Raw genomic sequence first — 23302 nt, 5'->3', positions numbered from 1 at the left:
GCCCCTGCATGGGGGAATGGGGGACACCTGGCCCCTGGGACAGCCACAAGGAATCAGTCAGTAGTGGTGCTGTGACACAGCCCAATGGTCCATCTGCCAAGGGTCTCCACTGCCTGTTTCTCATGGATCTCTAATCAAATTAATAGTGTGTCACTGCACTGTCAGGTGACGGAGACAGTGGGGAAGGGTAGGCAGACTTCTGGTATGATTATCTTGTCTTCACATGCTTTTTGCCATTTTGTAAATAAGCCTAATAAGATGCTGGGCAGCAATTCAATCTGTCACACTTCACACATCAGAATAATTCAGCTAGAAATAGAAATTGTTCAACCCCCATTAGAGGCAGTGCCCTGAAGAACAAGCTGATTTCTTTTCTTTGGCTTGTAATTTATTTCACATCAATTATGCACTGCCAACAAAAATATCTTTGTGCCAAGCTGTGATCTGCATTTCTCTCTGAGACATCCTAACCATTTTACCTCTTCTCAGACTGTATATTGACAGGTTCCCATTGACATCAAAGTCTCAAACATGTGCAGAAGTCAGGCGTGGCACCTTGTGGCACTGCAAGTTAATCCCCTTTGTGGCGTAAGGTCCTGGATCAGTTGTCCCTGAAGTTCTTTCCTCTCATTAAAAGGGATGCTAGTTTTGCCTGGCCTCCAGCTGTCTCTGAGCAGGGACAAAGTGTTTGGAGCAAGAGGTGACCATTCCACTGACTTCCATGATGACCAAAGCAACCATGCAGGTACAGACCCTCACTCCTTGACAGATCAGGGATTCAACACATACTCCTCATCTATAAGGAGTGGGAAAGAGAGGAAGAGGAGTGCTGACACCATGGTACAAACCATGGCAGTGGTAGCCAGGTTTTGTGGTCACTATATGCATGCTCTGATGCCGTGTGGGAAGTTCCTCTGGAGTGAGAGGTCTTTTCTGCATTGTTAGACTTCTCCTACACCTCTGCCTCCATTGCTGCATTGTCATGGTAATGTGTCTTCTTCAAATGAAAAGAGACCGTTTTTCAAACTACTGAATGAATTATTTGGGCCAAATTCTATATTGCTTTGCTCCTCATATTGCACTAACACAAGAGCTGAAACATTTTATACCTGAAAAGGCACAGATAACGTTCACAAGAGAAAAGCAGGGGAGCTGGTAACATCACACACATTCAAACAGCCTTTCTGAGCCGAGGTTTCTGTATAGCAGAGGTGAAGTGCCCTGAATGAACCACCCCTGTTGCTCAGTTCACTGTCCAGTGTGATGCTGTCTTGCCTTCCCCAGCTGTCATGGCACAGTGAGACTTCTGTATCCAAGTTTTCATGAATCAGACCTGGAATTCTCAGCCCATGCCAGAAATTGCTTATTCCGTGCCATTTGAAGCACTGCTGAAGTGGACGTTATTTTTTACCCTTTTTTTTTTTTTTTTGATCATTTGCAAACACAGGGGGAACAAAACAGGTTTTACTTCTCCCCTCCCATATTCCCATCATCTGTTCCATTTTGAAAGCTTGTTGCAGGCACACATGAAGATCTTTGTTTGTCCCGTCTTGGGAATAAAGTGAAAGGCAGGCAACAGCCCTCTGCCAGGGGGAAACGGGAGGGTGCTTACTTTCTTCTTGCACAATGCTGGTGCCTGAAGGGGAAGGCACATCACTAAGAGGCAGGTAAAGGCTGTCCCTGCCCAATGCATCCAGCACTCTGATCCTAATGGGGCTCAAAGTGAAAATGTTAATTGATTCAGTCATCGAGCTGGCTATCATTTCTGTCATTAGCAAGGACAGATAAGAGATTAATCACTCTCAGTGCCTGGCTCTGCTGCAGAGAAAAGCAGTGGCAAAGCCAATGCTTGGTGACACCACAGTGCCAGCAGCATGCGTGTGTTTGCCAAAGTGGACCCAGAGGGGCTGGCCTGCTCCATTTCAGTGTCTCTGCCCTCTGAAGTGGGGCTGGGGGGAGGGATCTCTTCTCCTTTTGCTTGCTCTCTATGGAGACAAAAAGGCTTCCGAATGCCTGGTGTTTCTAGAGGGGAAGCAGAGCCCTTGGGTACCTGCTGCTCTGGAGGGAGGAGGCAGTAGCTGGGAGCAGAAATCTGCATGCCAGGAGGCACCAAGACTGCTCTGCTTTTGAAAGGCTGTTATTTAATTACTTTGCTGCATAATAACATTACCTGTGTGTTTCCTTTTGCTAATACATCTCTGCCTGTCATAGGAGACAAAGTGATTCTTAATCACACCAGTGTAACAGTTCAGGTATCAACAACTAACTGCGTCTCAGTTAGGAGCCACAGCAATATCTCCTTTACGTGTGCTTTTATGCCATTTTACCTGCAGGAGGTTGTAAGTATCTCTCCTTTCTAACTTTCTAGCCAGTATTGCTTCTGCAGAATCTCCCTCGGTGCTTTGCAAACAAGCGCATCTTGTACAAATCATTATGATCTCTTTTAATAGCCAGGGTGTGCTGCAACTAAACACCTTCTCCAGTGCAACGGGGCTGGGAAGTGCAGGAGTAGGATGCAGAGCCAGCCAAGGTGGCTGCAAATCACTCAGGGCTTCTCACACTCGAATTCCAGTGCCACTGCAGACAGGTGGTGCACCTGCATGCACATTAGTTTGTCTTTCTCCCATTTCCTCTATATGTATATATGTTTTCATTCTGTGTCTTACCTGAAACTCAGGCAAATACTCATTTGCTTCCAAGCAATTATTTTCAGAAAAATCTCCAGATCTTCTGGGTTTGCAGGAAACAAGCTAGATCAGAACAATTTCCTCTGGTGTGTTCCGGCTGACGTTACACTTAGGCTGAGATACTATGAGGTTTGCTTGTTTTCTTTAGGGCCCTGACCTAAAAACTCTGCAGGAGCTCAGCATGCAAACAAGGTAGCATTACTAAAGTGCCCTTCGCAGTAGGTTTCATAATGTTTCCATGTCCATTTCTCACAGAGAAGCTCTTTTCCACCGCTAAATGTATTCACACATAGAGTAATGTTTTTCTCTCCTTTTCTTTGTTGTTCTACTTGCTGGAAAAAAATGAGAGGGGCTGGGTGTTCTGTAATGAAAGAAAAAATTCCTGTTGTACAGCCCTTCCTGAAAGGCTGTCATGAGGGGATAGGGTAAAACAATTTCCCTGGAGGGATGCCAGGCTCCAGCAGGCTGAGTGTTACTGGCACGGTCAGGGAATCTGGGGCTTATTCCTACCTCCAGAACAGGCTCACCGTATGTCTGGGAGCACTGGGCAGGCTTTCTGCATCCTTGTCCCCTTGCAAAGGCACAGCTGATGCACAGCCCCAGCAGAGAGGCACTTGGACAGAGGTGAGTAGTGAGAGCTTATGCTGGTGAGAAATTCTGGACCTCCCAGAGCACCCAAGCAGAGCTGAGGTGCTCCCAGGGAGAGGAAAGCTGCGGGCAAGGCACATGTCTCCTGCTGAGTCACAGCAGCCCAGTCCCCCCGGATCCCACAGAGCTGCAGAGCCACAGGCACAAGAGACTGTGCAGCACTACCCATATCTGACTTATCTCCTGATGAGAAGAAAGCACTGGCCTTTCACATCAATGTCTTACTTCTGTTGAAGGTCAAAGGTCCTGCTGAATTAGGATATCCCGTCCCTGACTCAGTGACCAGTGACAAAAGCACAACCTTACCATCATAAAGTGTTTCCAAGAGTGGGAAGGCAGTGATTTCTTCATGATGCAGATGGAAATAAGCCTTGCCTTGATGCACAATGATGGCCTTATCTGATAATTACTTCCTAATGAGTATCATTTCACATGCAAATCCCATCCATACAAAAAATTAATTATTTTAAAAAATCTAAGTATGTGACAGGGTCTATAATTTCCTGCTGTGGCGACACCACACAGTGTCATCAGGAAATATGGTGGTTACAGCACTTGCTGGTCTAATTTTCCTGCACGCTGCATGAGGCACTGCCAGTATGCTTGTGGGCATTGCTGCGGGTAGAGGCAAAGCTGGGAGGGTCCCAGCTGACAGTGAACTATGCTCAGCAGGCACTTGCAAACTATGGGGCATTAATAAAACAAGGTTTTCTCCTAACAGCCCATCCAAGAGACAAAATGCATCTACAAAACTATAATTCAGATGCTTGGGGAACTGAAAAGGGTCCCTGATACATATCAGAGGAGGGGGATGAGCACCAAAGATGTGTGGATTGCAGGCCAGGCTGATAGGTGCCAGCTGCCAGCTCATGCTGACCTTGGATTAGGACAGAGCTTGCACAGGCCTCTTTGCAGACTTCCTATATGCCATCCCTGTCCAACCTGGGCCTTCCCAGTGGAAAAATATTCATATCCTTCACTAATTGTTGCCCCCATCTGGCTTGTTCTTAAATAATTATGTGGGATGTTTGGGGGGGACCTTTTTTTTCTCATTCATTACTTATATCATCATCATCCTCTTTCTTGTGCCACTAAGAAGCAGGAAGGGAGAAAAATGAAACCCAAAGATGTGGGTTTGGGTAGGAATAATTCATCAGCCTCCAACAGAATGTCTTCAGTTGACAGCACCCTTGGGCTTCTTCCCATGTATTTGATGGAGATATGGCAGTCTGCTGAGGACGTTGTAGAGGAGGATGAAGCAGGGAAGAGCACTCTTTGAGGAGTTGTTTGCAGCTTTCTGTCCACTATCAAGGGGATTAATTTAAAAAGCTGGTATTAATTTTCAAATAGGCTTGGTATTCAGACAGAAAAAACCCCAAGCTCATCTTCTTCAAATACAGTATTTTAGTGTGATGAGCACCAACTGTCTCTAGATATTCATGTTCTTTTCTTGGTGATTCCTCTGTTGGTTCACAGTCTGTATACAGCTCACAGCTACACCCTGAGCTCATGCTGAGTAGGTAAGGGAGGGTTCATACCTGAGGGGACTGTTTTTTTTTACCTGGGGGCCTGCCCAGGGTCAGCCATCTTGAGCTGTGATCTACCAGGATCAAATTCATCCATATTGGTTTGTTTTCTCATGATTAAAGTACAAGTGGTACTAGTTTGGATACCATAAGAAATAAATCTCATCTCTGTCTCCCAGGAGACTCTTCTAAATGAAGTAACCCATCCTGGAAAGGCTTCATCAGTGACAAACAGAGCATGCCTAATGTTGAATTAAAACTAAAACATACAGATTGACACGGAAGTCTATCTTGGACTGGGGACAGGAAGACAAAAAGAGAGAAAGCAAAGCAGGGATGCCAGGAAAGAGAGGAGTAAAGCCAGGAGGCAAATCAATTTAAGAGACATGAGCTGCTCCAGCCTGTGTGCCTTCTCACACAGCACCCTGGCTGCTGGAGCTAATGCCCAAGTAAAAAGTAGGCACTTGTGCTGGCTGCTGCTGAGGAGACTTTCACCCACAACAGAAGCTGGAAGAGGGGAACAATTTGCTTGGAGCCAGAACACAAATCTATGAGATATCTGTGACCAAGGGAAAAGCTAGGAAGTCTTCCAGATGGCAGGAGATGGCAAAGCAGAGTCACATATTGGGAAACCTTGGGTTTGCTGCCAGCCCTGGCTCTTGTAGATTGGCTGCTTTATATAAAGTTACAGTGTGATTGAGCTCTGCTCACTTCAGTGTATTGCCTGGCTTTCTACTTTCTACAGCAGCAGTTGAGAGGCCAAAGTACAAAGCTTTTTTGTGTAAAGGCAGTTCATTCAAAATCAGCCCAGAATAAATAACAGCAGTAAATTAGTGTGTCAGGTACCCATGTTTTAGCTCAGTAAGAACAAAGGCCAGCAATTGAACCCTTAATAGATCTGTTTGAAATGCATGGACACACTGCCACAGCAAACTAGCACAGGCATTTCTAGGTGCTCTTGTGAGAGAAGGCAGGACCTACTCTCATCTTCTGAAGTGTTTTCTTCAAGGCAGGAGGTGAGGAGTTTTAAGAACTGTAGAGAAAGTCATCCTCCCCACTGGTGTTATGCTTAGGCTGCAAATAAACCTGCTCTTTCTGAAGGCCATTGCTGGGCTACCTTTCCTCCCTCTGCTCTTCTCTCTGACTGTCCTCTGGCCCTTCCCCATTGTCTGTCTCTGAATGGCATTCCCACCCCACAAACCTCAGTGTCTTCTCTAAAGGAAAGCATTCCCTGGTGCAGAGAGAAGAGAAAAAGCTGAGAACCAGAGATAAACGTGTTTATTCTCCTGTTCCCTGGCCACACTGGTATAATTTCTGTATTCTCCTTTCTCCCTCCCAGAAAAAAAAAGAACCACATCTCAGAGGGTGCACATTAAGGAGAAACATGACTGCACAGCAGGTGCTGGTGGAAGCTATTTTTGTGTCAGGATTAAAAAAAATGAAAAGAGCCTAAATTTGCCACTTGCTCCCTTGTTGCAGTTCTTCAGGAGGAAAGATAATTGTACATGGACAAAACAGAGGAAGAAAGCCTGGGAAAAAACAGCTGTTATCTTTGCACATACAAATGAGGCGTGCATTCAAACCTCAGAGATACACTTCAGGGGCCACCAGCCCAGAGAGTACTCTGAGGTCTTAGGAGGCAGACCATAAATGCAGCAGTATTTGATCACCCTTTGTATCAGAAATGGGTTACTTTGTAGTCTGGAGATGCTTTATGATGACCTTGCCATGGGGTTTGTGCCTCCTAAAGTGGTTTCTCTGCGTAGCGGGAGAGCCGGCTGCCAGCTCCTGGAGATCTCTGGTCGTGCATCAGAGCACTGAGCACAGGGAGTGGAGCATCAGCCCCCTTTCAGCCTGTTGCTCCCAGCAGAAGGAAAATATGACAGTTTGCCATCCCACAAATCAGTCAGCAGTAGACAAGCATTAAACAAACAACAACAACAACAAAATATCCCAACCAAACAAAACGCACTGACTTTATTGCAATGCAAGCCCTAGCGAAATAGTCACTATATTTAGAAACAGACTCCTACGACGCTCATCTCACTGCAAGGAACTTCTGCTCCTCAGTTTTGTAGCTAGTTACTCCCGCTGAAAAAACTTCAAATTAAAGTTTTTTCTTCCAATAGCTTCCCAAAGCTGAGTCCTGTGCCAAGCTTTTTCTGTTTTCTTGCCCTCCCGTAAAGTGCTGGTTGTACAGCATGAAATATCCCTTCAACATTTTCCAGCAGGCTTTCTCTTGAGTATATTCCTGCCCTTGGGACTTCCTGCAACCTCTGATCCTGATAACTGAACCACTTAGCCCTTCAGCTGTGCTAATGCTTCTCTGCCTGACATTGTTCCACCATTTTCAGGTAAAAATAATGCCTGTCCCAGGTGGGTAGATCTCAGCAAATCTTACCTCCTCGTGGACTGTAAATAACCCACAGAACCTGCTTCTTGCCTAGCAAACAGATGGGTAGCATCAAATTTAGTATCTCTAAATGGGCTGGAGCTTCTGTTCTTTACTTATGGTTTGTCAGTCTCCTTGGAAAACAAGCATGTATGTGAAGACAATGGATACCCTAATGGCTGATAGAGAGATGTGGACACATATTTGGGCCTGTTAGGAATAGAACATTCCTTAAAAGACCATATTAGAGTTGAGGATAACTCTAAAATACACAGTCAAGGTGTGGAGATGGCATGCATTGACACACCTACTCTAGCTTGAATTAAATTTAATTTAATTGAAATTATATAATTGGGTCCAAATAACAGCACTGCTGTGTCCACTCCAAGTTCCCAGCTCACAGCAAAATCCAACCAAGGAGGTGGGTAAATCTCTGTGTGATTATCTTGTGTTGATCTTTAATCTTGACAGATCCTGTAGAGGGTGACTTAGAGCTTGTTCTGGAGTTGATGTAACAAAAAGGGTGCAAGAAGTGTGAGGCAGGAAGTGAACGTCCTGAACAACTCTGGAAAAGTTACACTCAGTAGATGATGAGGTATATGCACCTGTACCTAACTCTTTGTCATTTAGCCTTAATTGCTTTATCTAATGATGTGATGTGATCAGATTGTTTGCAGTTTATATAACTACAGCGCTCATTGTATCTCCATTGTTCAAAGTGGTTCCTTGTGGGAGAGATTATACTTGTGAATGACACAATTTGTTCTTCCATGAAAAATCTTAATTTTTTTTAAAAAAAGGAAAAGGAAAAACAACAGCTGAGTGTAGTGTAGCTGATGGATCTAAAACATCCTGTCATTGTCACTTGCAGTAGTAGAAGGAATCATGTGAAGGACACTCAGATTCAGCATTTCAGCCCATTCACTGCTGTAGTGTAGGATGCATTAGAGCAAGACCAGGCTGCACTGATGGAGAAGGAAAGTTACTTATTTAATTAATGATTCTACTTGCAAACTGTGAAAAAAGCCGGAAAGGGCAAAAACATATGCACCCAGCTCTAGGTAGCATACTTGGGCTGCAAGTCCATGGCATGTGCAACCCTTTTGGGTCACAAAATACTGTTTTGAGACAGTGGTAAATTGTATCTCTAACCTGTCTTAGTAGGGAGCATCTGCCCACAAGAACAGGGTGGTGGTTTATGTAGTTACATGTCCTCACTGTCGCCACACTGGATAAAGACACCAGTTCATCAGAATCTCTCCAGCCTGCCTCTAATGTGCCGATTTTATTTTCCTCCTACATTAAATTGTCAGCTGTGTTTCCCATATCTAATGTCTTTGGAGAAAATTAGTCTCACTCACCATAAAATGTCACCTTAATTACAAACAGAATAAAATGTAGTATGCATTTACATCCTCCCTTTTTGCTCATCAGATGGCAGGTTGCACTGTGCACAGTTCAGAGTTTGGTTGAGAAAAGCATTCTGATGCCACAGAACTATCAAAATGAAGAAGCTTGTTGGAACGTGGTTAGACTTTCATCCTTGACAGTGCTGACAGTAGATCTTATCATCTTTATTTCACTTTTTCCCAGTCTAAAAATGACTCGGAAATGCCATGTGAGGATGTTCTTACCAGCTTTTCAGTATTCTGTGCTTCAAATAATCAATCAAAGTTGCCTGGATGGTTGTGCTCAGAGAGTAGTGGTCAATGGCTTGATGTCCAGTGCTGTCAGTCTGTGGTGAAAGAGAAGGAAACTGATTATTTCCTTGTCTGATACACTGCATCCACAGAAGAGATTTATCAAGGAGAAGCTTACCTAGATCTGAGGGTCCAGAAGGACAAGAGCTAAAAAGGAAAAGGATAGGCCAAGCTACTTGATTCAGCATCCCTTTGAGAGCCACAGAATACTCTTTTTCCCTGATATGAACATGCTATAATATAGAAGCCATAATGTAGATGCAACACCCTGTTTTAGTAACAGATGGATGACATCTTGAAACTCACCTGCTAACCAAACTGGTGAAGAAATGCTGTGTCATGATGTAGAAAGGGCACTGCAGCAAGGCATGATCTTACCATGTACAAAATGCACACCAAGCTCTTGAATTCTCATGTTAAGTTGTATCTATTTTTGGTTCCTCCCCCATCTGCTCCTGAGGGATTCCTTGGCAAACAGCATGTCAACACTACAATGTGCTTGAGAGTTTCCTGCCCTCAACAGTTGCCTTTTTGCTCCAGTCATTACCAGGCTTCTTCCGGGAACCCAGAGGACATCTAGATCAAATAGTCCACAGCCCATCTTTGACAATATAGAAGAAAAAAAATACTGCCCAGTAAAGTTGCCCTCACATGTAATAGACACAAACTGAGAGAGCAAGATGAGTGAGACTTCATTAGATGCATTGTGCTTCACAGTCTTCATGTTCAAGGGTCCACAAGGCTACTGATTCACCTGTTTATTTTCTTTCTCAAGCTCCTTTTAGACTCTCACCTGCTCCAAGACATTGCTGCTGGAGACAGAGGTGCCCAGGAAGTCTCTGTTACATTGACAGACTCTGTCACCCTTCCTCTCCTCTGCCATTTCTTGCCCAGTCTGCCTTAAAGGTTTATAAGTTGTGTGCTGTTTGGCAGCCTGTAGCATATGTGGCCCCTTACTGGAAGAAAGCACAAGGTATTTTGAACTGAAACTGAGTTGACAGTGCTTAGGCCAGAAAGATGCAGGTGGGGAGCAGACCAGGACAAATGGTGCTTCCCAGGGACTTCCATACTGATGTGAGGAGCCACAGCCCCATCTCTTTCCATTGCTCTAGGCACAAACATCTCTTTTCCTGCTCACCACTGCACTGTGAGTGTCCAAGGGTTTAACTTTTCAGGGCTGAAGCTATGTTCAGGATTGCTGCTGCTATAGCTACAACATCACTTGGGGCTGATTAGACAGGCAATTTGTTAAAACATGAGCACCTACATACTCAGTGTTTTCTACCACTAATAATTCAAAATTTCTAATCATGAGGCAAGCAGTAAGGAAAATCCTAAAGTTAAAATGGTGGTAAGTGAGCTCTATTTACTGGTAGATGCAACCAGGTGCTGTGCACAAATGTCCCATGATAAGTCATGGCCAAATCACAGTCTACTTGACGTAATGTTCTTGGAGGAAGAGTTGAAAATATATTTATCCCTTCAGTCCTCAGGGCCTCCCTTAAATTAGAGGCAAGAGACACTGCCTGTGCAACAGGCAGCACCCATTTCTGCCCTGGAGAAAGAAAATGCCAGTCACCAGCCGCAAGCCTACTTTACTTTTATCTAAGTAGGAGTGTGATTAGCCCCACTCAGGGCTCCCAGCAGTGCTGGCTGCTCAGCAAGGCCATCAGGCATCACCAGGGCTGGTGCAGCCATGCACAGCATCCTGGGGGAGGGCTGCTCTGATGGCCAAACCTGGGGAAGTGGCAAGTGGACAAAGCCCTGGGCAGATCCTTCTCCATGGTGGGAAGAGTGGCTCAGCTGGCAAGCGGGGAAGGGGTCCAGCTCAGCCTGCACCAGGGCTGCTTCCCTCTTGCTCTCTCGTCCAGTCTGAGCCCAGTTATCCCCTGGTGATCTCCCCTTCACTTGTCAGTCAAGCTGAGTTTATCTGTGATGGGCAGAGCTTGTGCTCTCTAGAGAAGCCGATTTGGGGTGGCCTCTCCAAGGGACAGCAACCAATAAAACTTGGCTGTGAAAGCTCAGTATTCAGGGAAAACCCCATCTAATGAGCTTTTTTACTTGCCCTAAGGCACAGGCACTGCACAGTAGTGGCGTGCAAAGCCTGAGTTTTGGAGGCCCTGGGAGGCAAATGCCAAGGGCCAGCAGGGCTCAGGGCTGCCCAGCTGCAGAGGTGTGGAGCTCAGAGCTGCCTTAGCCACATGCAGCCAAGGGGCAGCAGCCATGCACAAATCACAGAGAAATACAAAAGGGTTAAGGGTGCAGTTGTCTGCTGCTCTTGGGATCTGCTGCCAAACCCACAAGCAGCTCTGCAAGCCAGCCTTGCTGGGGAAGTCCATGGAGCCAGCTGGGCCAGAGGGGGGTGAACATGGCCAGAGGTGGACTGCTTCCTGCTCCCATAAAGCTGAGAGGCAGCAGGGAATCTACTGGGGAAAACTGTGCCTCTCAACCGCAGTCCTGCATCACGTTCTCTTCTAGGTACTTCATGCTAATTTCTGTAACCTATAGCCACATAACTAGCAAAAGTGATTAAGAAAAGATGAGGCTTTTGCTTACACATTACAGAATTGCCTTCTGTTTCTAAACAAAGCTAGGAAATTAACTCCTCTACTTCCTAACTCAGATTTTTCTTAATGCTGCAGTTTAAGCAGAATTTTCCCCCTAAAATGTGAAAGGAACTGGGAGCTACCCAGCACACAAGAAGTACAAACCTACTGAAAACAAAATCGTTGTATCATTTTTTTCACGTGGCTGACGTGCAGCATCAGCGTTGGGAAGTGGCATTGTTCAGCATGAAGGAAAATCTGGAAAATATGACAAGTCTTGTCAGATAATGCAGCCAGATTAGACGCAAAAAGGTATGTACTGCAGCACAGCCTTCTTAAATTTATTCAGATTTTGATTTCTAAAGAAAAAAAAACAACAAACAACAACAAACCACCCTTTTGGCAATGTTGTTTCCTTTCAGTCTGGCTTGTGGTTTGGGGTTTTCTGTCTATGTATTTTAAATATTTTCCATGAGGGTTGATGATGGAAAAACCCATTTTGGTCACTATCTTTTCTCACCAGCCAGCTCTCAAATAAGCCAGTACAGCCCCCAGCTCTCCCAGTTTGTAGCAGGCTGGTTTTGCAGGTTGGGGAAGCAGGAAGCTTTGGGGCTGCAGGACCCTTGAAGCTGCAGGCCATGCCATGCAGATGCAGGTTTTTGGGTCTCCAGTAGTGTCTGATGATCTGCACTGAGTGGTTGGTGACTTATTCAGGCTATGGAAGCTTGATGCTTTTTCTGTGGTGACAAGGCAGTAACTCTCAGAAAGGCAGGATGTTGTGGTGGTGGCTGCCAGTCTGCCCCTCACTTGGACCGTTGCATTTTGCTGAGCCTGTGAGAAGAGCTGGCTTGTGGGCCAGCAGTGTGGGTGAGACAGACCTGAAGGATATCTGTAACTGTTTCAAAGGGCACACACTGCAAATGTAGGAGAATGGCAGTGCATAAGCTCTTTCACACTCATGACTTGTGTGATGCCTTGAAAGCTGAGCACAGACCATCATCTTGCTTTAACAGGGCCAGCCAAGCACAGATAAATGCAAGGCCCCTAATGACACGTGTTGGGGAACAAGAAAGTAAGTACCTAAACACCAGCCTTTAGCCCTTTAGGAAGAAGTCAAATAAATGGGAGCAGTGACAGTGATGGAGAGGGCAGCCAAGGCTGGATCATTCCCTGCAGATGCTGCTGGGGCGGGAGACCTCAGCCACTAGAGCCACAAGAGAGTAGGTGTCTGCTGTTTAGCAGCTTATCAGGGCACAGCTCAAAACCAACTCAGGCTCCCTCCTCTCAGCAGGAACACACAAGGCAAAAACAAGGCAGCTGGGAGCAATACCACTTAGTCTCAGTGACTGAAGCAAGTGTCCAGGTTTGTTCACAGCATTTGCAGCTTTAGGAGGCAAAACAGGAGGAGGTGGGGAACAGGTACAGGTTGCTGGGGCAGGGCAGCCCGGGTGGGCCCTGTCCAGTGTTTGTGGGGGTGCTGCACAGGCTTGAGCACTCAGGAGCCTCTTTCCAGGCAGGCTGCTACTGCTGCCCACTCTTTAATGTCAAATAATACAGGAAAAACTACTGGTTTTATTCTTACAGTCATCTAGTAGATATATTTGTCAGTATCAGTGCAACCTGGAGCACAAAGAGAAGAGATGAGATAAACAGGGGACATGGAAGAGGCTGAAGTGGCCTTGTTAGCGGATAATCTCAGTGATGACCAAGTCTCTCATTATCCCTCAGCATGTTCCTTTGCTCACATGGGTATTGCTGGTTGCTCTCCAAGTGACATCAGGATACGAGGTTATTTGGAATAAGTGAACAAAGAAACTCCCCCCTCTCCCTGCCTCTTCCAGTCTGAAAATGGGGAAAATTTTGGTTTGTGCTCTTCAATCTCCTGTTATGAGGCTTAGCTCGTTGTCTGTTGTAGACTCTTGGCAGGATATACACATCTGGTGTGTTTAGAGAGGTGAAGCTTCCTTTGTAGGAAATACACCTTTCCCCTCCTGCCATCCCTTTGTTTAGTGATTTCATTCCCAGAGCAAGAAATGGCATATGTCAGAGGGAGGAACACAACACTTTATCTGCCACTCTCCTCCTCTGGCATCACAGTGGTTACACGCAGCATTCGGTTCCTGTTTGGGTAGGATTTGTGCTCACAGCATTGCTGGGTGAAAAGTTTTTAAAAGCCTGTATTAAAACTGTCACCCCTCTACAACCCAGTGGTAGAAGTAATTGTTCACACTCCTTTGAGTTCTAATAAAACAGGAGTGCAGTGTAAGTACATGATTACTAATACAAGGAGTATTAAAATAAACATCTTTGTGGGAGATGTTTTAAATAAAGAATATTTGCAAGTGAGAAGGAAAGGAGTAGGTGGCTGTGTCACTCTCACAGTGCTCACATCACCACAGCAGGGGAAGGTGGCTCTCAGAAAAGATCATATGTTGCAATAGGTGCCATTGAGATCATACCAGATAACACCAGAGCCAATTGGGCCTGTTTGGAAGCCAGTGGGATGTACTGGGAAGAGTTGCTGTGCTACTGGACCAAATCCTAACTCACAGGGAGACACCTGAGCTCCTCCTCCGCCACCAGAACTGACTCCCAGCACGGACAGAGCTCTGCTTTTCCCCTCTGTAGTATCAGGGTTTGGTGCTACTCTCCCAAAGCAGGCTACTCTGGTTTTAATGGTTTGTTGACCCATGATTCAGTGCAAATCTGGAGTTTGTCTGGTTTGCATGGTAATTATTTTTCACTTGAAGAGTCTTGCTGGGAGACAGACCTCTTGCTTGCAGATCACTGGAACATATGAGCTTTCTCAGCACATCCCAGGTCAATTCCCAGGGAAGAAGTGGAGAAACAGAGCTAACTTCACTAGCCATCAACTAACAGTGAATAAACACATCTCATGATGAGCAAACAGCATCTCCGGGCCCTCACTCCCCTTTGTCTCCTTAGCCTACAAATTGTAGAGGAAAGAGAGAAGCCAAGTTGGATGTCGCTCAGTTTCCTGATCTGGGAAGTATCAGATACATTCTTATTTGATCTTGTCATAACATTTCACAGAATCACAGAATCACAGAATCATCACAGTTGGAAAGGACCTCTGAGATCACTGAGTCCAAACATCAACACAAAAAAACCCAAACACGCAAAAACAGCTACACACACTCCACAAAGAAAAACACCTACAAAAACCCTCACAACCTCAGCCACTAGAGCATGCCCTGAAGTGCCACATCTGCACATTTATAGAACACCTCCAAGGATGGTGACTCAAACACCTCCCTGGGCAGGCTGTTCCACTTCCTGACCACTCTTTCAGAATCGAAATTCTTCCTGATACCCAATCTGAACCTCCCCTGCCACAGCTTCAGGCCATTTCCTCTAGATCTATCATTATTTAGTCGAGAGAAGAGGTCAACACTCATCTCACTGCAGCCTCCTTGAAGGTGGTTTTAGAGGGTGGTGAGGTCTCCCCTCAGCCTCCTCTTCTCCAAACTAAACGTCTCCAGTTCCCTCAAACGTTCCTTGTATGACCTGTTCTCCAGATCCTTCACCAGCTTTGTGGCTCTCCTCTGGACATGCTCCAGCACCTCAACATCCTTCCTGCAGTGAGGGGCCCAGAACTGAACACAAAGGTGCAGCCTCACCCCCTGACTACGGGGGCACCATCACTTGGTCCTGCTGGCCACACTATGCCTGATACAAGCCAGGATGCTGTTGGCCACCTTGGCCACCTGGGCATACTGCTGGCTCATGTTCCTCTGGCTGTCAACCAGAACTGCTGGGTCCTTTTCTGCTGGGCAGCTCTCCAGCTGTAGTCTTAGTATTGCCTGGGGTTGTTTTGACTGAAATGCAGGACCCAGAACTTGGCCTTATTGAACCTGATGCAATTTGCCTCAGCCCATCGATTCAACCTGTCCAGGTCCCTCTGCAGAGCCTTCCTGCCCTCAAGCAGATCAACACTCCCACCCAATTTGGTGTCATCTGCAAACTCACTGAGGGTGCACTCAGTCCCCTCGTCCGGATCATTGATAAAGACACTGAACAAGACTGGCCCTAAAACTGAGCCCTGAGGGACACCACTGGTGACAAGTCAGCAACCAGGTTTAACCCCATTTACCACAGCTCTCTGGGCACGGCCATCCAGCCAGTTTTTTACCCAGTGAAGTGTACACTTGTCTATGCCATGATTCACCAGCTTCTCCAGGAGAATGCTGTGGGAGATGGTGTCAAAGACCTTACCAAAGTCCAGGCAGACAACATCCACAGCCTTCCCCTCGTCCAGCAGGTGGGTCATATCGTCACAGAAAGAGATCAAGTTGGTCAAGCAAGACCTCCCTTTCATAAACCCATGCTGGCTGGCCCTGATCCCCTGGCTGCCCTGCACTTGCCATGGGAGCTGACTCAAGATGAGCCTCTCCATGATCTCTCCTGGTACCAAGATCAGGCTGACAGGCCTGTAGTTCCCTGGATCCTCCTTCTGGCCCTTCTTGTAGATGAGTGTCACACTAACCAGCCTCCAGTCATCTGGGACCTCCCCTGTTGACCAGGATTGTTGCTAAATGATGGAGAGAGGCTTGGTGAGCTCCCCTGAGCTCTCAGACATTTCTATGTATGAGAAGCAATATTTGTGGAGGGATTTTTTAAATTATTTGCTGAAAATGTTTGGATATTGGAGGGGGTTTGTTACAATGCAACATTTTAGAATATTTGTGGGATTGACAATGGATCAAAACCCTCTTTTATTTGGCCAGCTTATGGAGAACAAAGAGTTTAGGTGTGGGTCTGGGCTAAGAGGAGAGCTGCTGTAACTCAGCATGGGAAAGTGAATGGGGTACACATTCACCAAGCCAAACAGATGGAAATACAGTTTTTACAAAACCTGTGTGAGTAGAAGGCAGGGATCAGTCTGGAAAAGTGTGGGGGGAAGATCTAGGAGTAGCATGAAGTGATAAGCTGTGTTTAGTGCCATGTAGTGTAGCTGTAGGGTACTTCATGCGCCCTAATGAAGACTAACAAGGGCCTTCTCAAGTGAGAGCTATAAATGCCATCCTACAGAGGAGGTGCCTTGTGCTGCCTGAAATAACCCTACACCGTGAAAGCACACATATATAGAACAAACAAAGCAGGGAAATGAAACCCCAGCCAGCAGGAAATCCTCAGATGCATCAAGGGAAGCGAGTTGTGCTAGGGAGAACATTCATAGGTTGCATCCACCAACTCTGAGGCAAAATATAACCCAGAGGTTACATACAACAGGGGAAGGTAAGTGACATCCTGCCAGTGAGGGTATAGAGATGCAGGACAGCACAGACAGAACTATGTGCTTGATTTTCACTTTGACTGTTTCATAAATCATAGGGAAATTCTGCTTCTTTTCTCCTTTTCCTTTTACAGTTTTGGGGAGGGCACACCTTACCTGGCATGAGTCTCAAGTGCCATGGGTCACCAGTGGGTGGGAAAAACCCTGGGAGAATCTTCACCTCCTAGGATGAAGATGCTCCTGGAAGCATCATGTTCAGCTAGGTAGGCAGAGTGCTTGCTGCCTCCTCCTGCTCCTGCCCTGCTCCCTCCCCTGCCTACCATGCACTGACCTGGAATTTCTCAAGCAGCCTGACGGCGACAGGGAAAATATAGGGTCCTTGCTCTGGCTGTGCAGGTTCATGCTTTTTCACTTCCTAAGCCATCATGCTCTGGTGCTTCTCCTTTAGCTCTGGACTCATAGGTAGGTTAGCTTTTCCTTATGGTTTATCTTTCTCAGCTGGTTTCCATTGCAGTGAGCCTTGTTAGATGCTTCTGTTTGTTCCCTTTCACACATGGAATACTGCATTTCCAGCAGATCCCACTGTTGAGTATTCCTGCCATTGCCTGGATGGCTACACTGACAGCATGTGAAGGAGGCATTTTCTGGACAGTAATCCCAGCATTGAGGAATAGTTCTTCATGCAACGTCCAGGAACACAAAGATCAGGGGGAAATCATTGTGAGTTTCTTCTCACATTTTCTCTACAGATTTTACTCATATTCACTTGCTCACTGCCTTCTAGCACTGTCAAAAATAATGTACCCTAGTGTCATCCCTGGCACAGAACAGACTTGTTCTTGTCCTGATGCCACACTTCCAGGGGGGATGATGGCTTTCAGGTAATTATAGAGTATGAACAGAGGTCTTTGAATAAATCTCAGATGCTCCAGACAACAATTATGAAATAGTGGCACAGCTATCCATGGGTCACAGGTACTCTCTTATAATTGTAAATTAGGAAAACCTATATGAAGGGGAAGATTCACATCCTCCTCCTGCCAGCTGAGCTTCTTCCACATCAGGTGATGTGTGAAGAGCTCCTTCCAGATGACAGAGGACTAATCGGTGGGAGGGGCACCGGCAGCCTGCCATGCACTGTTGGCAAAGAAAGGCTGAAGGAGCAGGGCTGCTGCAGCCCTTGGATGAGAAGGCTTAGAGGCTTTCTCACTGCTGATAATCAGGTACCTCATGGAACAAGACAGAGCCAGGGTGGTATACTGTAAGATCCACTGAGGCAGAGAAAGACAATGTGTAGCCTGCACTGGAGTAAAGCAAATCACCTTGATGGCAAAAACTCCATCTTCTAATCCTAGGTTAAATGGTTATCCAGGGCTTCAATAGCAATATTACAATTGAAGTTCACCAGGAAAATAATCTTGAAACCAAACAAGTTAAAAAATCACAAACACTCAGGAGACTCTAACGTAAGAGAGGAAGACATCCTTTCTTGATCTTCATGTGGTCACAGTTCCAGTGATAATTAAGAAACTTGAAAATATCCGAAAGAGACAACTTGAATTCCCCTCCTAGGAATTAGTCTTCTGTTTGAGAAAAATCTTTTAAATATATTTATCTGAAGCTGTGAGGCATGGAAGAGAGGATAATTTGTTAAATCTGGTGATGGCCCGTGGCACTAGATGTACGTGCTGAATCAAATTATCTTTTCTTAAATTCTTGTTGCAATCTGTCCCTAGGGGAAGACTAGTTGAGTAGTTCCCTTTTTGATTAATTGTTTGCAGTGCCTCAACCTCAGATCACCTCTAAAGGGACAGACAGGAGAAGAGGACAGGATCTTGTCCTGCTTTGTCCAGGAAACGGAAAACTCAGTATTGCTTATGGAAAATATTTTTGCTTTTCTGGGGAAACATTTCCCAGACAAATGATTTTCATTTCTTCTACACAATTAAAGGAAAAGGAAGAGGCAGACTTGGTTAGATCAAAATAGGCAGCAGATGCTGGAGGAGAAGAATGGGAAAGGTTGTCATCTGGAGCAGAGGGGAGACAAATCCTGTTATGCACAGACACAGCTGCAAAGGGCTTGAGGTCCACAGCCCTTCTGTCCAAGCCTGGAGCCACATCAGCTTTTCTTGTGGAGTGCTCTTACATGTAGCTCTCACAGGAAGGCAAAAATAATTCCTAAGCCCTAGGAATGACAGGGATCAACACTGATGTGAAGCCAGCTGCTCCATGTGAGAGAACTGACTATGTTCAGAATCTCTTCTTACACCACCTAACTTCTGTGTGGCTGGGGAGGATTTTTCTCTCTTCTTTGGTATTTTTTTTTCTTGATTCTCTTTTTCCTGCAGGCATTCAAGATATTCTGTGCAAAGGTAGAAAATGGCAGGTCTTGACCTAAATGGCTTGCAGTCTATCTGCATGACACAGAGGACAGGAGATGAAATATTTCAGTGAACTTCATGTAGTCAGGCAGTACTGGAGCTAGGCACAGAAAATATAGTGCAAAAAAACCACATAGTGCAAATCTATGCACCCCAAAACAGGTTACACTGCTTCAGGAGTCCTGAAATACAGCTCCTGAGACAGAGACAACTGTGACAGAGAACGTGTTCTTGTTCCCAGAAACACTCCAACTTAGACAAGGTTGTAAAAAAAATCCAGCCACAACAAAAAACAGCAAAAATCCTCACTTCACTGGAAAAACACCTATGATCAGAGGGCACCTGCCTTGGGGTGGTGGACAGAAACCCAGCAGAAATGTATCAACTTTGTTAACTTTTTTCTTTGTCATTCTTTCTTAACAGTGACAGAAGTGGCATCATTCAGTGGAGCTCTACTTGCCTTGTGCAATGCAGGAAGCTACAAAAAAATCTATTAAACCTGTAATAACAGATAACAAGTTCATATTGCAGAATTTCATGCATTTGTGCTCCTACACAGCAGCTCTCAATGGGGATTTTGTTGGCTACCTCTAAGCTTGCAGAGACAGACGTGTAGCAGCCTGGGCTGAGTGTGACAAGGGACAGGTAGAAGAAAGTATCCTCACCTTGTTACTATTACCTTGTTAATGAGTAACCTGGAATGGCCATGGTTGTACACTGTTGTTCTGTATTTCTAAATGAAAGCCTTTCATTCTAAATGGGAAAACGAACACAAATGTTAGCAGAGTCTTAATGAGTCTCCTAGTACCTGGTTTGTCATTACCACGGCTGAAACTAAGGAGAGGGAGAGAGAGGGAGAATTCACCATCCTTTCTCTTGCTCTTCAGAGAAAGAAAATAAAGCAATGAATAGTTCCCCTGCAAGGGGTATGTGTCACAAGCAAGAAAGGCTGGCTATTAAGGAACGTCCTTTATTAAAACCTGAGCAGAAATCTCAAATTCCAGAAAATACTTAAATTATCTCAAACTGGAGTGCGGATAAATTTTCTAGTCTAACAAAGGAGAAAAGAGGCAAGGACTTAGACATTTCAATTTCTGACTTCCCAGACTAACTTCATTTTCATGGAGATGAGTATAAACCACAGATATTCCCAGCATCCCCACACTCCTACTCTGACATCTTGTAAACTCTGCATTTTCACACCAGCATCTACTGAAGGCAGCTCCAATTTCCAGTTCTGCACTTCCAACAAAGCTAGAGAAAAATGTGTTTCATGATGGTTTGGTTAGCAGAGGGATAAAAAAGACAGACTGGCATCTTGGTGGCTGTGCCAGCATATCCCCCCTTGCTCTCTGTGATGGTGACGGATGCAGTCCCCAAAGCCAAATTCTTCCACTGGCTTTGCTGGCACCTGATACCTGGTCTGTGCCAGTGTGAATGACTTTACAGCACAAATAGGCATCACATGGCAGCCCCTTGCCAAGCCAAGGGGCTGAGCTGTGCAGCAGCAAGCAGATCTCACCTCCCAAGAAGAGCTGATCTGTGCGGTTTTTTAAAATCAAGTCAGATGAGCCTTAAATTCTTTTCTCAAGCTCCTTCCTTGAGGTGCACAGTTACCATTCAGGACAACCCTGTTGAAAGCCCTTAGTGATGGGAAGGTTGAGGCTAGAAGCAGATCTCCTCCTCTTCCAGACCACCCCCTGACATGGCCAGGGGAGGAGAGGGAGCACTGCTGTGGGCAGCCCCATGGGCAGTCGGTGGCTGGAGAGTGTCCTGGGCGGGGGCTGCAGCACATTGCTGGGCTCCAGAAGAGCAACCAGCCTGTGCCACTTCAATGCCTTAGCTTCTCTGTGAAGCACAGGAGGGCTGGGAAGTCAGCAAGGGGAAAATGTGGTCCTTCCTCCTGCGCATGGCCCCAAGGCCTAGTGGTGCCCTTTCCCTCCCACCCAGGTCCTTGTCAGCGTCAGAAACACGGGGTGCATCCTTCCAGGGCCACGCTCCTGGAGGGAAGATTACCTAGAGCATTTGTTGAATTCCTGACATTTTAGGAAGGCAAGAGATAAGGCTCTCTAGCTAAGAAAGCATAACCAATGTTTTTATTTTTCAGAAAGGGCCTAGATCTTACAACCCCTGTCTCTAATGTCCATGTACCTTTGGATCTCCAGGACTGTCCTGTATCTCTGTGATTCACAACAAATTTGCAGGCTGCATAAGTAGGTGTGTGTATTTCTGAGCCCTTGAAAAATTCAGCTACAAACCCCACCACTTTCAGCCGTAACTAAGATAAAGCTGTTTTCTGCTGTGATGTAGAGTAATAGAGTGGGTATAGAATGAGATTAAAAGATGGATTAGAGGAGTAGGTAATCTTTTATAGGAAGACAGACTGAAAAGACAGAAACTGTCTAGTTTACGCAGAAAATTAGTAAGAAGGACATGCTGCAACTGCATGAAATAGGAACAGGCTAGAAACAGTAACTCCTTAATGTATTCTCCTACTAGAAAAATAAGAAGACATTCAGTAAACTCAAAACCTAGGAAAAAACCCATCATTTTCACACAGTCAGTTTTTGAGACTCACTGGTATTTAAGGAGGCAGTGTGTGCTGTACAGAGAATACTCTCAAGCACTAGGACAGAGCTTAAAATTGCAGCTGGAAAGCTACAAGAATTTGGGAGGAACGTAAGCTTTTGTGTGTCAGGACATAATCTACAAACTAATAGAGAGAAAGTGCAAAATATTCACCTGAACTTCTGGCAGAGGGAAAGACAGTCTTGTCTCCTACCCCTTTGCTCAGGGGGCTCTGCCACAGGCACTCAGCACTGCTCTGATCCTGCCTGAAGGCAAAGAAACCAGTTGGATTTGAGCAGCTCCTGACAGAGACCCATCCCCAGGGCAGGTGAGACATGAGTGGAATGTGCAAAACCAAGAGAGACTGAAAAAACACAGACCCAAACTCTGATCCAGCAGTACTAAAATGAGCTGATTTTTAGATATCTGAATTTATGCCATTGCCTAGTCTGATGTCTTAAATTATAAGAGGTCACAGACTTTAATTCATTTATGACAGTAGTGAGTGTAATATCTCCTGTTTAAGCAAAAGATAGTTTTTAGAAAAGTAACCAAATTTCTTCTGAATAACTAATTGAAAAAACCCCTTTACTCCCTTGACTGTCTGCTCATGGCTAAGTGCTCATGTTGTTTGTGTTTCATGCATAGATTTCTGTGAGCCAGAACAGTCTTTGCTGGAAGTGAACAAAACTCTAATATATCTAGATGCCAGCAATAAATCTGGTCCAGCATTTACATTGCACTGCAGAGAAAACATGCATATGTTGCACTCCAGGCTCAGCCACAAGATGATGTTATTTCTTGCTATGAATACAGGATTTTCATTAGCCACAGTATTAGAAGCACTGTGGCTAATATTAACTAATGATAAGGCAATTAATCCAAATATAAATGCCAATATGATATTATTTTGTGTCTGAAAGCTTTTAAGCTTCATATACATGCACAGTGTGTGCCATTCAATTAGCTGAACTCCAGTTAAATATTGCAGTCTGTTACTCATTATCTCAGACAGAACCCCCCCCTGTTATTAACCACTGATGGTACTTGATAAGTCTGTCTTTGCCAGTAATGACAACCAGAAATTCCCTCTCCACGTTAATTTTAATGGTGACTTCTGATACAAAGTTCAGCTGTGGTCATGAATGTTTTCACTCCCACAGAACCATGGGAACCAGACTGGCCTTGTGTTAATTTTTTCTTGTCTGTTGGGGACTAGATGGGAATAATTTTTAATGAAATCAGATCATCATACCTTGTTTTTCACCAGTTTTGCAACAGGTCCCAGTGGAACAGTGAAAATTTGGCATTTTGGGAGCTGAACATTCTCAGGCAGGTCTCTACAAAAGCTGAATAATCTAATATCAGACTTACACAGGTCAGATGGCCTCTCTCTGCCTGACCTTTGCTCTGCCTGGCACCATGCTTGTTTACAGATCTCTGTGCATGATAGCCCATATTCTCATCCAATTTTTTGTAATTTCTCTGAAACATGTAGGAGGAAAAACATTAATTCTTGTATATGGTAACTGCGAGTGACCCTGCAATCACAGGCATAAGGCAGAGCTGATACAACTGCGGCCTCTGAAATTACTCT

At 45.3% G+C, this 23302-nt stretch overlaps 1 long non-coding RNA gene across 1 annotated transcript; it reads right to left on the bottom strand.

Moving 5' to 3' along the window:
• Nucleotides 1-6812: 6812 nt before the first annotated feature.
• On the bottom strand, nucleotides 6813-23039 carry LOC127385596 (uncharacterized). Its single transcript, XR_007889709.1, has 2 exons — nucleotides 22961-23039; nucleotides 6813-8988 (listed from the first exon to the last, which is right to left on the bottom strand). It is a non-coding gene; the product is annotated as an uncharacterized LOC127385596 (long non-coding RNA).
• Between the last annotated feature and the right edge of the window lie 263 nt (nucleotides 23040-23302).

The sequence above is a fragment of the Apus apus genome, chromosome 5, assembly GCF_020740795.1.
Source record: "Apus apus isolate bApuApu2 chromosome 5, bApuApu2.pri.cur, whole genome shotgun sequence".
Taxonomy (NCBI): domain Eukaryota; kingdom Metazoa; phylum Chordata; class Aves; order Apodiformes; family Apodidae; genus Apus; species Apus apus.
This window is presented reverse-complemented; position numbering and strand designations above follow the sequence as displayed.